The sequence below is a fragment of the Hyperolius riggenbachi genome, chromosome 7 (assembly GCF_040937935.1).
Source record: "Hyperolius riggenbachi isolate aHypRig1 chromosome 7, aHypRig1.pri, whole genome shotgun sequence".
Lineage (NCBI taxonomy): Eukaryota > Metazoa > Chordata > Amphibia > Anura > Hyperoliidae > Hyperolius > Hyperolius riggenbachi.
Genome location: NC_090652.1, coordinates 111,333,109 through 111,348,558, shown reverse-complemented (window position 1 = coordinate 111,348,558; position 15,450 = coordinate 111,333,109). Strand labels below are relative to the sequence as shown.

At 46.2% G+C, this 15,450-nt stretch overlaps 1 long non-coding RNA gene across 1 annotated transcript in view; it reads left to right on the top strand.

Moving 5' to 3' along the window:
• Positions 1–13,374, top strand: part of LOC137525624 (uncharacterized) — a 37,410-nt gene extending 24,036 nt beyond the window's left edge. Inside the window, exons 2-3 of the long non-coding RNA XR_011022962.1 lie at positions 3,338–3,418; positions 13,228–13,374. This is a non-coding gene — a long non-coding RNA (uncharacterized lncRNA). The remainder of the gene's footprint in view (positions 1–3,337; positions 3,419–13,227) is intronic.
• Positions 13,375–15,450: the final 2,076 nt, after the last annotated feature.

Sequence of the window (15,450 nt, the reverse complement as noted above, 5' to 3'; positions counted from 1 at the left end):
AAAACATCTTGCATGAGTATACATCAATCAGGGAGTGTAATTAGAGTACTGCTTCACACTGACACACCAAACTCACTGTGTAACGCACCGCAAACAGCTGTTTGTGTTGTGACGACTGGTGCGCACCATGGCAAGAGTGCAGGCTGTGGCGGTTTTCAAACCCATATGGTCGCCGGGCTGTGGTAGTTCAATGATAGAACAACAGTGACTGTCCAGCTGATCAAATTTGGTCTGTCCACAATGAAGCAACAACCTTATTATCTTCGGTGTGTCCCCCCCCCCCCCAAGACACTCATATAGCCGGTGGTCATTGCTTCATTGTGATACGCAAGCCCCTTCACCGCGGCAAGGTAATGATCACAAAGGGGAATTGGCACATGTACATGCCTTTTGTTTGGTTGTTGCAGCTGCAGTGCAGCTAGAAAAATTAGGCAGGCATGTACACGCACCAGAAAAAGTAGTGTAGCGGCCGATGCTAGCAGCGGCCTTAAAAATTTAGGAATCCAACTGGATTCCTAAAATTTAGGTGTTGGTGGTGGCGGTGAAGGCAGTCAAGCGGCCTGTGAGCAGAGGTGCTGTGTGGGGAGCGACTTAGTCTTGGGGCAGGCAGTCACACGGTGTGCAGGCAGAGATGCTGTGTGTGGGGACTGACTTAGTCTTCCGGCAGGCCTGAATGTGCTTTGCAGACCAGGCATCTGTGATCAGATAAACCATTGACCCAACGCTGTGTGCAATAGATGTCACCACTTGCCTTTCAACATCACGGTACAGTTTAGGTATCGCCTTTTTTGAGAAAAAATTGCGGCTTGGTATCTTCCACTATGGTGTGTGGCTTTGCTTTTGTGTGCTGCTTTTCCTCAGGTGGTCATCCCATTGCAGTTTGTGCTTTGTAATCATATGCCTTCGTAAGGTAGTTGTCCCTACACGGGTCTTGGTCTTTCCATGGTTCAATTTTCGGTGGCAGACAGAGTCTGCCACCGAAAATTGAACCATGGAAAGACCAAGACCCGTGTAGGGAGCAGTACAGATGGCATTGCTCTCATCTGAGGCAGACACACAAAAAAATGTCCACACCGCTGAGCCCTGGGGGGATGGCACTTTGGTGGTTTGCGGCCGACTGGGTGTTAAGTGGGTGCCAGAATCAGAGCAGGAGGAGGAAGATATGTCACGCTTCCGTGCGTAGGCTGAGAAAGATGAGGTGTTCTGTGTTAAATAGTCAACTACGTCCTGACAATATTGGGGGTTGATGGCACGTGCCTTCTTCTGAACACTGTACTTTGGTCGAGGGCTGCACGAAATCACTACAGCGCAACCTCGAACAGACCTGCCAGGTGGCCTGCCTCTGCCTTTTGCTTTGTCCATATTGGGGGGATGAAGTGAAAGGTATGCACTGACTTGACTAATACAATGTGCAGTCAGTCACACAGGTGCAGTTAACAGGTATGCACGGATTGGTATATCACACTGCGTGCATTCACGTAGGTAGGTGAACAACAGGTAGGTATATGCAGTGATGGGTATTACATGTGCACCTGTCACACACAGACAGGTAACGGACAGGCACAGTGACACTGCGTGCGCTCACGTAGGTAGGTGGGTGCACGATGAACAACAGGTAGGTATATGCAGTGATGTGTATTACAATGTGCACCTGTCACACACAGACAAGTACCGGACAGGCACAGTGACACTGCGCACACTCACGTAGGTAGGTGGCTACACTGAAGAAAACAACAGGTAGTAGGTATATGCAGTGATGGGTATTACAATGTGCACCTGGCACAGTAGTAATTATATCACCAAGGGGCCAAAGACCAGCTGCGACTGACTGACAGGGCTGTATATAATGCAAGTCGGACACACACACACACACACACACACACACACACACACACACACACACACACACACACACACACACACACACTCTCTCTCTCTCTCGCAAGAACAAGATTAGCTCTCAAAAGAGCTGTTGAGGGGTGCTTTTTTAGCAATAAGAATCAGCAAGGAGCAAGCTAACAAGCCTACAAGAGCCTAACTAAGCTTTCCCTATGAGAGTCTGCAGCAGCTATCCATTCTCTAATTACTGCAGGTACACAAGTGAGTCCAATGCTTGACGCTGCCTGCCTTTTATAAAGGGGGGCGGGGCTCCAGGAGGGAGTGTAGCCTAAGTCACTACAATGTGCTTGCTGACTGTGATGTAGAGGGTCAAAGTTGACCCTCATGATGCACTATGAGGGCTAACCGAACTTCCGGAAAAGTTTGCGGTTCTCCGCGACCATTCGGGCCATCTCTACTTGCGGCTCTGCGCCGACATGTGGCGGACCAGAAGTCATGTAAGTCTATGGCAACGCGCATGTTTTAAAATGACCACCGCAAGTTTTACATGTCGCACATGTGTGGAAACTTATTTTAGCAATACGTTTACGTGCACGTGTCCACTCTGCCAACAGGAAGTGAGCATCACTTCCTGCTTGCCCGGCTGCTAGACAGCAATTGCCGCGTACTAATTCGGTAATCCCCGAAGGCCTGTTTTTGGCTGTGCGGTGTGGCCTTGGCCAATCTGCAGACTGCAGTGTAAAACCAGCCTCAGTCAATCTACCACCTAGTGTGTTAATGATAGGTTTAAGACAGCGTTTCTCAAACCTGTTCTCGTGACTCCCCAACAGTACATGTTTTGCAGGCAACCTTAGCTATGCACCCCAACCATGTGTGGTAATTAGTGTCTCAGCTACATGAAATTCACTTAGCTGAGCAGAGCAGGGACAAGGTCTTTCAGCACCTAAGGCTGAGACACCAAAGTGCGCCCCCCATTCCTCCCACCCCAGCTGTCACACACTGATTGCTATTAGACTAAGAGGGCCACAGGGCCCACAACCTCCTCAACACCTTAATATCTAGTTATCTGGCTTGCAGTCACTGATATGTATCCCCTTTTCTTATTTCTTTCTGCTTCATATACAATTAGGAATGGCAGCTGAATGAATTGTGCGCCCCCTCCTACACTGCGCCCTGAGGCTGGAGCCTCTCCAGCCTATGCCTCGGCCCGGCCCTGTAGCTGAGACACTCATTATCCCAGCTGTGCACAGGTGAGGTTGCCTGCAAAACATGCACTGTTGGGGAGTCACAAGGACAGGTTTGAGAAACACTGGTCGGATGCTATGCTAGTATGGTATTGATTCCCCGCCCCCTCCCCCCCCCCCTGCCCCCACCCACCCTAACAAAAGTGAAATTTCACTTTAAAAAATATATACAGCAAGACATAGAAGGTCTCCTAGTGCACAACCAAGTGTTTATTGTATAACTTGCTATCCTCTCCCTCACATATGTTCTGCAGATATGCCGCTCGGAGCTGAGATGTAAATATGCCTGGCAATACGAAGGAACAGATTTCCGATCTCGTCTTCTGCTGGATAAGGTAAGAGGAAGACAGAAACAATTACACAAAGGTGTCAAATTGTAGACAGATTTCAGCTTGATCTGCATTTTTAATTTCATTCCCTCAACATTGACAAAATAACACGCCGAATAAGTTATTCACTTTCTTTAGAATGCGTTACAGATCTTCTTTTTCCCCAAACAAATAAAAATGCTTTGTATGGCTGGAGTTCTAAACAGAAAACACATAAAGAAAACAAAAAACAATAACAACAACCATACTACAAGGGAATGTACATGGTGAATGGGCTGCAGATTTGTATCTGGAACTTACATTTTGGTTATCTGCTGTACACTATCAACAATTAAAAGATTTTAATTGTGAAATAACTTACTATTTAACTATACTAAGACTGGCCATAAACTAGTCGATATGCTGACATTCTGAATCGATTGACGGGCATTCCTAGGGTCCTTGGAGATCGGTGGCACCTGGGGGCACTAGGTGGGGGGTATATGCGTCGCGCGTAGCGCGCCGCGGCAAAAAATGGGTGTGGTCATGCAGTGAGTGGGCGTGGCCATGGGTGGGGCCAATCGTACATTAGATTAGGACAGCCGTGGCGAACTTTTTGGAGCCCCAAACTGCAACCCACAAGTCACTTATCTATCGCAAAGTGGCAACAGCAATTTAAACAGCAATTTAAACTAAATACTATACAAACGTTTTAACACCTACATGAACATTATGGAAAATCCAAGTTAAAAAACTGTGAAGATAAACAATTTCATCCATCCTACTGCTGAAAAAATATATTAATTTTTTTAGAACCTCCCAGTTTTATTTTCTGTTTTATAAAGCTAAAAAAAAAGTAGGTTTAATGCTATTGCATATGATGATGATTCAGCTTTTCCCATAGTCTCGCAGTTAGCAATCATGTGACCCCCAACAAGACAAATTCAGCAATCATGAGGCCCCTATCAAGACAAATTCAGAAATCATGAGGCCCTCAACAAGACAAATTCAGCAATCATGAGGCCCCAACATGACAAAGTCAGCAAGCGTGAGGCCCCCAACAAGACAAATTCAGCAATCATGAGGCCCCCAACAAATCATGAGGCACCCAACAAGACAAATTCAGCAATCTTGAGGCCCCCAACAAATCATGAGGCCCCCAACAAGACAAATTCAGCAATCATGAGGCCCCCAACAAGACAAATTCAGCAGTCATGAGGCACATAAATAGACAGCATTTCACATAAATAGGCAGAATGCCCCCTTAATATGGTAGACACCTCTCACCTGGCTTCTGAATTCTCCTCTACTGGCTGCTGTGTTTGGCTGGATTGGGGATGATGTGTGAGCTTAAAGGCCTGGCAGTGATGCTGTGGCCTGGCTGGCGGTGATGCTGTGGCCGATGTTGTGGCTGGGTTGGCTGGCAGTGATGCTGGGCTGTGCTTGGCTGGTTGAAGTAAATGCTGGCCTGAGTGGTGGTGATGCTGTGGCCTTTTTGACAGTGATTCTGGGCTGGTTGGCTGGTGGTGATGCTGGGCTGGCTGGCCTGGATAGTTTAGGTAGCGACAGGTGCCCCCTAGTTAAGGTAGCACCAGGAGTACCACAGTTTAGGTAGTGACAGGAGCCCCCCAGTTCAGGTAGGGACAGGAGCCCCCCAGCTCATTTAGTGACAGGAGCCCCCCAGTGTATGTAGTGACAGGAGCCCCCAGTTTAGGTAGTGACAGGCACCCCCCAGTTAGATAGTGAGTGACAGCAGGGACCCCCAGTTAGATAGTGAGTGACAGCAGGGACCCCCAGTTAGATAGTGAGTGACAGCAGGGACCCCCAGTTAGATAGTGAGTGACAGCAAGGACCCCCAGTTAGGTAGTGAGTGACAGCAGGGACCCCCATTAGGTAGTGAGTGACAGCAGGGACCCCCAGTTAGTTAGTGAGTGACAGCAGGGACCCCCAGTTAGTTAGTGAGTGACAGCAGGGACCCCCAGTTAGTTAGTGAGTGACAGCAGGGACCCCGTTAGGTAATGAGTGACAGCAGGGACCACCGTTAGGTAATGAGTGACAGCAGGGACCCCCAGTTAGTTAGTGAGTGACAGCAGGGACCCCCAGTTTGTGAGTGACAGCAGGGACCCCCATTAGTTAGTGAGTGACAGCAGGAACCCCCATTAGTTAGTGAGTGACAGCAGGGACCCCCATTAGTTAGTGAGTGACAGCAGGGACCCCCAGGTAGTTAGTGAGTGACAGCAGGGACCCCCGTTAGGTAGTGAGTGACAGCAGAGACCCCCATTAGGTAGTGAGTGACAGCAGGGACCCCCAGTTAGGTAGTGAGTGACAGCAGGGACCCCCATTAGGTAGTGAGTGACAGCAGGGACCCTTGTTAGTTAGTGAGTGACAGCAGGGACCCCCATTAGGTAGTGAGTGACAGCAGGGACCACCGTTTAGGTAGTAAGTGCCAGGCGTGCTCCCCACCCCACCTACCTTGCCGGCCGCGTCAGACCTCAGGATCAGCGGGCGACCCGACCAGATAGAGCGGGCGCTGGGCACAAATATGCGGAAGTGATGTCACTTCCGCATATCAGCGGTGTCCGCTAGGTCCTAGCGCCCGCTCTATCTGGTCGCCCGGCGCTGATCGAGGTCTGATTGGCAGCGGGGACAGGGCAGAGCGGGGCAGCTGCGAGCGGGAGATCCGTGGCACCCCAGGACAGATTGGGGGCATGGGCCCCCCCAAAATAGGGCTAGTGATGCCCCTGTCGATTGATCAAATCACATCAGCAGAGCTAGTATTGTTTAAAACAAAATAAATATGGCAGCCTTCATATTCCTCTCACTTCAGGTGTCCTTTAAAGGATACACGAGGCAAACCTAAAACAGAAAGGTTTTGACACTCACTTCCTGTATGTGAAACGATGACATGCGTGGAAGTGTATTGCTAAAATATGCTTCCGCGCATGTGCAATGTGTAAAACTGCGGTGGTCTGTTTCAAAACACGTGTCGCCATAGACTTACATAACTTCCGGTCCACAGCATGTTGCCGTAGGAGCCGCATGGCATTGTAGGTATATATTAGATAGGGTACTTCTGGTGCAGCGAACAGTATGCAATATGAACTACCCCATAGACTTTCATTGCCCTAGAGCAGTGATGGCTAACCTTGGCACTCCAGCTGTGGTGGAACTACAAGTCCCCATGAGGCATTGCAATACTCTGACAGCTCTAAGCATAACTCTGAGGCAGAGGCATGATGGGATTTGTAGTTTTGTCACAGCTGGAGTGCCAAGGTTAGCCATCACTGCCCTAGAGTTAGGCTGCAGCAAAATGCCACATTGCACCGTGCCAGTGTAAAAGGGCCTTTAAGGGATGTGCAGGTGCCCAGTGGTATCTGCTTTCAAATACAAAGTCCAGTTTGTGCCAGGTTTATGTAAACAGCCATGCATACAAGCCTTTAGTCTGCCTCAGTGCTCCATAAAATTGTCCGTATTAAAGTTAACCTCCAGACTAAAGCAGCACTGAAAAAGGCTTGGTGTTTCTTTAACAGTTTCACAGCATCAGAACTTTGTTTTTCTTACCCAAGCCTCATTTTTAGCTGCACAGAAGAAAACTGCCCGGGCATTTTTCCCCTGATGCCGTGCAAAGCATGATGGGATTTCTGATGTTGTTGTTCTCCTTCTGCTGTTTTGGTGCATTATTTTTTTTTTATTTGATATTTGAAGCCTAGCTTGTGCAGCTGGGAGTGGTGATCAGGACACAGGACAATTGGAACTGTGTCTCATGCTCCTTTTTACCTCCTTTCAACCAAAAAGATGGCTGCCCCCATGAAATCACAAACATTTGCCTGTTCTTTTAATACAGTGGGTATGAGATTGTATTACCTATCTATTTTAATTAACATAACTAATGTAACTTAATGACAGTGTGTTTGTTTAGGCTGAAGTTCCCCTTTAATCTTCCTGCAATTACCTTCCACCACCAGATGTCACTGTTTTACAGCAAATTTGCTAATGCACCCTCATTGATTCTCTAATAGCAGGCTGTATAATTGAATATGGTGACAATATATTAAAAAAAAATCTAATCTCCAAATTTGCTTAGCTGGCACATTCTGAGATCCGGCCTTAAACAACAAGATCCAGTTTTGTCAGATGACGTGTAATGAGATGCGGAAACACACCAAACTGCAGGCCATTTAAAGCAAAATGACTATTTTACTGCTTCGCCCCCCGAGGCCAATCTATTAAAGCACAAACATGGGAAGCACACAACTGTGTTTTGGGCCCTATGCCCTTCTTCAGGTCCAATATCAGCACTATAATAATATGGATTAGCATATGAACAGGCTACAATTCCAGCCTTTACGAAGCTAATAAAATTAGGGCTTCCACCCAATGTGACCTAGACAGGTTTCTTCACTCAGAATGATGTGTAGTTTTCCTTTGTAATGTATTAATATAAATTATCTCAAAATATTCATCAACATGACGCATCAATCGCAAGGCGAACCTCTGTGCAAATCCTGTGAATTAAACAAATGGGAAAATATATCTAGGTTGTAAGAACAGAGTCCTCCTCCTATTGTTTCTTGTGTTTGCTGTAATTGTTCTATATGAATATGTACCAGCATTGTTAGATGTTGTTATACTTTTGCCCTTATTCAATTCACTTTTTTCTCCTACGTGACATTTCACACCTTGCCAATAAAATGCATTTTAAGCCACCAGCAAACAAGAAAATACCCGGTATAATTTTGACAGTACTTTTTTCACCTACTTTGTGGTACTTTTTTTCAGTTGCAGAGTGCTCAAAAGTTATTTTAAACAGAAGATGAAACATTATCTCCTAGGAGAACAGTTAGGAGAAAAGTGAATTGCAGAAGGGCCAAAGTCACCATCTCTGGTTTACCTTCTCTTTCCATCTCTTTTTCCCTCTTCGCTGCACTATATAATCACAGTATATTTGAGACGAAAAAATAATATATATATACGGTATATATAGCCTTTTGGAGATTCTCTGTGCAGCACAATTGTTTCTCCCGCCCTCTTACTGAGAGGATGGAAGGATGTAAAAGGATGTTGTGCGCATTTCCTCTGATTGGCCAAATCACCAGATAAGCAACAGGAAACCCAACTCACTATTCAACAACTATAAGATTTTTCTTCACTTTTACCCAAATGCAGGGCTGGAGCTTCCATGGAGGCAATCACCCCGGATCCTATAGGGTCTCCCAAGGTGTCTCCACCCCCCCCCAACTTAACTGTGCTCCCCTGGGACCCTGCACTAGAGCCAAAGGACTGACAGACCCCCCCCCCCCCCCCCCGGGACAGGTTAGATGCTACACCGCCTAAGCCATTGCAGAGGTACCAGGGAGCACAGTTAAAGTGTACTTGAGATGGGCTATATGCCAGTATTTATACTTACCTAGGGCTTCCTCCAGCGTCCTCACCGGTGGCTTCGCTCAGTAGCGATTCCCTTAAGTATTCTGGCCAGTTGCGGCCTGTCACAGCCCCTTCAACACATGCACGGTGCATCAGGCGCACGTGTGTCGTCCCCCCCCCCCCCCGCTGGGCTTCCATCCCTGTGCAGGTGCAGAATGCTAGCATATAGCCTGTCTCTAGTTCTTTTTAAGTTGGGGGGTGATCGGGGAAGGGGGGTTGGGACAATAGCCAGCTCAGGGGCCCTGGGGTGACATTTGGCTGCAACATAGGGCCCCTAATGCCGCTTTTTGGTCTGGGGGGGTGTCTGTTGGGGCCCCCAAGTTAATTTTTACCAGGGGCCCCGTTGTTACTAAAACCAGCCCTGCCCAAGTGGTTTATCTTGCAATTCATTTTCTTGCAGTGCATTCAGCAAACATCCCGATTTTACTTTTTATGGCTGTAAGAAAATTAGCACATCACACAAGTAAAAATAACAAAACGATGGAGAAAACACAATGGTGAAAAGCTTTACCGCAAATCAAAGTGAAAATAATTGAAAACACAAGATTTATTACTCTTGCCCACCCCTTTCTATTTGGCCCATTAGGGTCATATAATGACAGGTGGCAAGTTAAACTTCAGGCTGTGTAAGTTCCACGGGGGTCTGTTTGTAATCATTAATAAAATTCAGGAAGGGCCGCAATTTGCATGATCTCAATACCTTCTATTGTGCTTTCAATTCTGCTATGTGACTTCAAATGTCACAGCTGTCACATGTAAACCTTATTTTGTATGTGGCTGTCATATTAAATCACTTGGTACACTCTTTTTTTTGTAATTACCATCCGTGAATCATGAGAGGGGGATGGTTATGTTATGTTAGGATAAAACAAAGGATACAAGCAAAGTCATCCTTAGAAGACAGAAAGAAGAAAGAAAGTACAATTTAGCTACCTAGCATCCCCTGCAATATTAAAAACATCCGCTGAAACCGCAGACATATGGAAACACAACACTCACAGTACAATTTAGGGGACAACACACCATACAATTTTTTCAAGAATTGCAATAAATTTCTCTGATTGTAACATTTCAAAAATCTGACCAATCTACCGCACACATATGTTCCATTTTTTCCCAATTAAATGATTGAAAACTCAGAAAAAAAAATGCTTGGGTCTGTACAGTAAGTTATTAACAATCTTCCCTACACCATTCAATTTTCATATAAATTGATCAGAAAAATCCAACACTCCCAATCTTCTTTCTTTTATCGAATAAAAACAGGAAATTCGATCAGCTTTCTTGAATGAATGAAAAAAAGCTTTCAATTTTTTCAGCACAACCAACCGTTTTTGATTGAATTGCCGTAAAATTGAATCCTTTTATTGTGTGGTGTGTTACCACCTTTAGTATTTACCATAGGAATGTTTGTAGCTAAAAAAATATATACCGTATTTAACCTGGGGACTGCAAACCATTCAATGAAAAAATACACCTCAAATCTGGTACAACCTTCAGACAGATGTGTGAAACATGACCTGACAATGAGCAGCCTCTATCGGCCAAGCAAAGCATACCTGTTTTGATGGGACAAGTTGGAGAGAGACAATGGATACCCCACTGTGGGGGAACACAGTAGCAGTCAACCAGGGAAATACAACTTTTTGGACCACTAATCTCATAAGTAGAGCACAAAAACACTTTATACAGAAATAGGATCAGACTACTATTGTTTACACACACATTAAGAGCAGAGGTCTCAAACTCAATTTACCTGGGGGCCGCAGGAGGCAAAGTCAGGATGAGGCTGGGCCGCATAAGGAATTTCACAATTGCGGCGCATCGCCGCCTCTGCCTGCCCCTCTCACTCTTCCTTCACAGAGAGGGGCCGGGGAGAGGCGGCGATCCGTGCGGCGATTGACGTCAGGAGGGGCAGAGCTGAAGCTGAAAGCTCTGCCCCTTCCAGGAAATGTCGGCGGATTGCCCCCCGGGCGATTTGGGGGCTCTGCAGCCCTCGTTTAGCGGCAGGGATGCGGCGGATTACTTGGGAGCACTGAAGCGAACTATAAGGAAGCTTTTGCCGGCGAGAGCCACAAAATATTGTATCGAGGGCCGCAAATGGCCCACGGGCCGCGAGTTTGAGACCCCTGATTAAGAGGTAACATTTAAATATCACGTCACCCAGGCAGGTTCCAGCTGATTAAAACAGGCCTGTAGTTAACATGATATTCCAGTTTTTGTTGATCAATAAAAAATCCCCTTTTGATGTTTTTCTTCTTTTGATGTGTAAATAAAGTGAATTTTGTGCACATTACCTCATATTTCTTACTTTAGTTGAATCTGCAAAGACTGCTTAAGCCCATGATCACATGATTGGAGACAGTCTAACAGCACAATGCATATAGAGTGTAATGTTTCCCGCTTTGTGCAGGTAATTGCTCATATAGAAAAAGAGGAGTTACTTGGCTGTTACTGGACAGGGAGTTTATTTTAGACCACACCAAAATGTATAGATTTCATAGCTGAGAAAAAAAGCAAGTTCTATTAGGACTTAGGGCTCATTCATATCAATGCGCTTCTGTCTGCTTCTGTGTGCTCTTTTTCAGCAACATGTATCTGTTAACAATATGTGCTGGAAAAAAGCCGACAGAAGTGCACAAAGTGTGAACGATGCTCATTCGCATCATACGTGCTTCCGTGCGCATTTGGAAGCGCGTATGACGTGTCACAGGCTAGAAAGGCAGAAGGGCTTAGACAGCCCTTCTGCCGTTCACATCAAAGGCGCTGTGCAGCACTATGATGCGCTTGCATACTGCTGAATGCATTCTGCCCGCAAGTGCAGAGCTGACCCTTCACTGTCAATGGATGGGATCAGCAGCGCAGCGGGTAGCAGCGCAGATAGCGTGCGACCGTACGCTTTGCGTTCCGATCGCACGGCCATCTGCGCTGCATAGATGTGAACAAGGCCTTAGTAGACATTCAGAACTGGTTGCAAACTGAAATAGACACTCATCTTTAGTAACATTTACTGTAACTATAAAATTACTTACATTATACATTACATTATATGAAAATTGAAGTAGCAGAATGCTTTCCACAGCCGCCTTGCTGATTCAGCTGGCTATTTATATGACTGTACAAGACAAGTAGTGGCCTTTCAGGTGATGGCACAACAGTACACTGTACTGCCAGCCAGTGCTGTGTGTCCAGCAGGTTCACCAAGCCTGTGAGCAACACAGTAATGATAAATGGACACAACACTCAATAAGCTTCTGATTCAAGCTTTGTATTAGGAGCATGCAGGGGTACCACCACAATATGTTGCTGGTGGAGCGAGTGACGTAACTAAGAAGCTTAGGGCCCCAGTGAGAGTTTTACATGGGTCCCCAAGCACTCTATTGATATGGAGCCTCAAAACCTATCAAGGACTGCTGCCGTGTCAGAGAGGTGTAATCAGAGTGAGGGTACAGTTTGTTGAGGATTACTACTATTCAAGGTACATATAGAGGTGCTCAATACCAGCATAGCAACAATGAAAAGCTAATAAGATGGATGAAGGAGGGCCCCTAGTGGGCCCATCTGTTCCAGGGGCCCCGGTGTGGTCGTAACCTCTACACCCCCTATTGCTACATCACTGGGCGGAGCCCTTCCTCGGGTGTTACCCCCGAGGAAGGGCGCTGCCCAAAACATGTTGTGGTTGTAACCCGGCATTCTCCCATGCAGAGGCCTTTTGAGTACTGTGTTCTTTTGTCATTATATTATTTATTTAACTATATGGATACTGGCATACTGACTGCCGATTATGCCAGCACTATACAAAGAACAGGGAAAACTCATAGTATTCATGGTTTGTAGTGCCCTGTGCTCTGTGTTATCTCAGCCTGTTATCTGAAAAAGTTAATTTTCAAAGAGAAGCAATGTGTTATCGGTTCTTTGTAGAAAGAATGCTATTTTTTTATCCAGTAGAGCAAATCCCCATTTATAAATATGGCTATCGGATTTTTTTTAATGGGTTATCCTGTATTACTTCTGTCACAAGCCCGAGCTACTCATCTCCAGAGCATGCTTTGTTCTGATCAAGGCCAAAACAGCCATTTGAAAGTTGTAATACAGTATATTGCTTTGTAAGATACTTATTGATGATTTGTTCTTAACAGGGGTTTTTGTAATATACGATTGTCTTATAAGGGTATAAAGGAATGCATTGCATAGTTCTGTTCATTACCCGGAAGTCATGTATTGAGAGCGGCACTTCCGGCACACGTGACAGTGGTCATTTCCGATTCTTTCACATTTTTGGAATGGAAAGTTACACCTTAGATGTACTATTTAAAAACTGTATGGGTGGGTCTAAAGGCATCCATAGGTATGAGTTAATCGCCACTCAGTTCTGCTGTTTTCAGACAAACAGTGTAATGATATATTTGTAGGCTCCTCAGCAAACACTGTTGGCAGAACTTTTTGAATATCCATGGAGTTGACAGAAAAAGTTTTTCAATATCGAAGGAAGAAGTCTCTGAGAAGCCAAGGAGCTGTCAGAAGGGTCTCTGGAGAGACAGAACAGAAGGAACACTTCAGAAGAGATAAGTGATCATAGCTAAAGTCTTTTTTCTTACTGTAATACCCAGTAAAGTTCCAAGCCAAGCTGTATACTGTAGGTGCTGTTGGACTGTGATGCTCACTTTATCTGACACCCATTCCAGTCAGAAGATCTGAATCACTGCCCCGAAAAAGTAAACTGATCAGAAGTTCTAACTGTATTCTGACTCTACTGTTTGCATTCTTGTGCTTGTTCCTGCTTAAGATAACATTTGCCATATTGAACAAATAAATAGGAATGCATGGGCGTAACTAGAGGGTAGCAGCCCCTGCGACTGCAGGCGGGCCCAGAGTTGTGTGTGTGTGTGGGGGGCAACTACTAACCTTCCTTTCCTCCGATACAGGGGACTATCCTCCAGATCAGGTGTTTTTGTGGCTACACTTGTGACGGGTGTGAAGATGGTGATGGCCACACTTGTTGTATAACCCTTTTGAGATGGGCTCCTAGGCCATGAAAGGCACCAATAGGAGGCAAGGGATGGGTTGTGAACATTGGGAGGCTCCATCAAAGTTTTGCTGGGGGGGAGTCCCATGAGTTGTATTTACGCCACGGTAGGGATGTGTAAAAAATAAAGATGGCAGCTGCCATACTCCTCTCAGTCCCCCTCCCCCCGCACAATTATTGTAGCAGCATGGTTTTCCAACATGTCCAATCACCACCATATAAGGGAATGCTTATATACACACCAGATGCTCAATTGATATCATGGCAAATAATTGCTTTGATCAACAAAAGTCTAATGTTTGTATAAGTTCTATATATGATCTGCCTGAGGGTGCAAATATTTCCCCACCCTCCCATACATTGTGCTACAAGCAGTAGTCTCACACAGCCTCTTCCCACAGTGTTTTTCAGGGCTGCCTAATATAAGCAGAAATGAAGTTAATAAGATCAGCTTCTTTTAGCCACAACTATTTAAGTGTACATTAAAGAGGAACTGTAACGACAAAACGGCCCCTGGGGGGTACTCACCTCGGGTGGGGGAAGCCTCCGGATCCTAATGAGGCTTCCCACGCCGTCCTCCATCCGTCAGGGGTCTCGCTGCAGCCCTCCGTGCAGCGGTGACGTAATATTTACCTTCCTGGCTCCTGCGCAGGCGCTCTGACGGCTGTCGGCGCCGAAGTAGGCGGAAATACCCGATCGCCGTCGGGTCTGCTCTACTGCGCAGGCGCAAGTTTCCGGCGCCTGCGCAGTAGAGCGGACCCGACGGAGATCGGGTATTTCCGTCTATTTCCGTGCCGAAAGTCGCCACAGCGCCCCCGCTGGAGCCAGCATAGGTAAATATTGAACTGACAGTCGGCACAGTCGCCGGCTGTTCGGAGGGCTGCAGCGAGACCCCCGTGGGACAGAGTACGGCGTGGGAAGCCTCATTAGGATCCGGAGGCTTCCCCCACCCGAGGTGAGTACCCCCCAGGGGATCTTTTTAATGTTACAGAGTCTCTTTAAGTGACCTAAGCCCGTTTAAAAAGTCAGCATGCATGCAAGCGCGCCCTTACGCACATTCACACGCACGCACACACACACCCGGCCCCCTGACCCTGTCCTCCCCCTATCCCAACAGCTGTCCGTGCGGCACATGCGCAGTAGCACAAACGCACGGACACAGGGACAGGGGACGCAGAGACACAGGGAAATTATTACATAGGATTCTTTTTTTATCATGATTTTGTAGTCACGTGATCGGTATGGTTGCTGTCCCTTTCTGCCCCATTCATCTCAGAACACAATATTTGTGGTGGTGTGTGATCATGATCACAGACCATACACATGCCATGGAAAGGTAGAACTTCCATCGACTCCTTTAGAACCATCCACTAAACCTGAATCAGGTATGGGGCAGGGCTATCACTGTTGTTGAGAGATCAGTCTAAAAATATCAGGAACCTGGAATGCAATTAAAGTACAGTCACATGATTACAACTTCTGGATTATAAGTAAGGTACTTTTGAACACAGGTGAATCTTTTCTGTTTTGAGTTTTGCTGTAGGATTATACAGAATTCAGAGGTAACAAATAATTCCTAAAACTACCACATAAAGTCTTTGCTATGTAA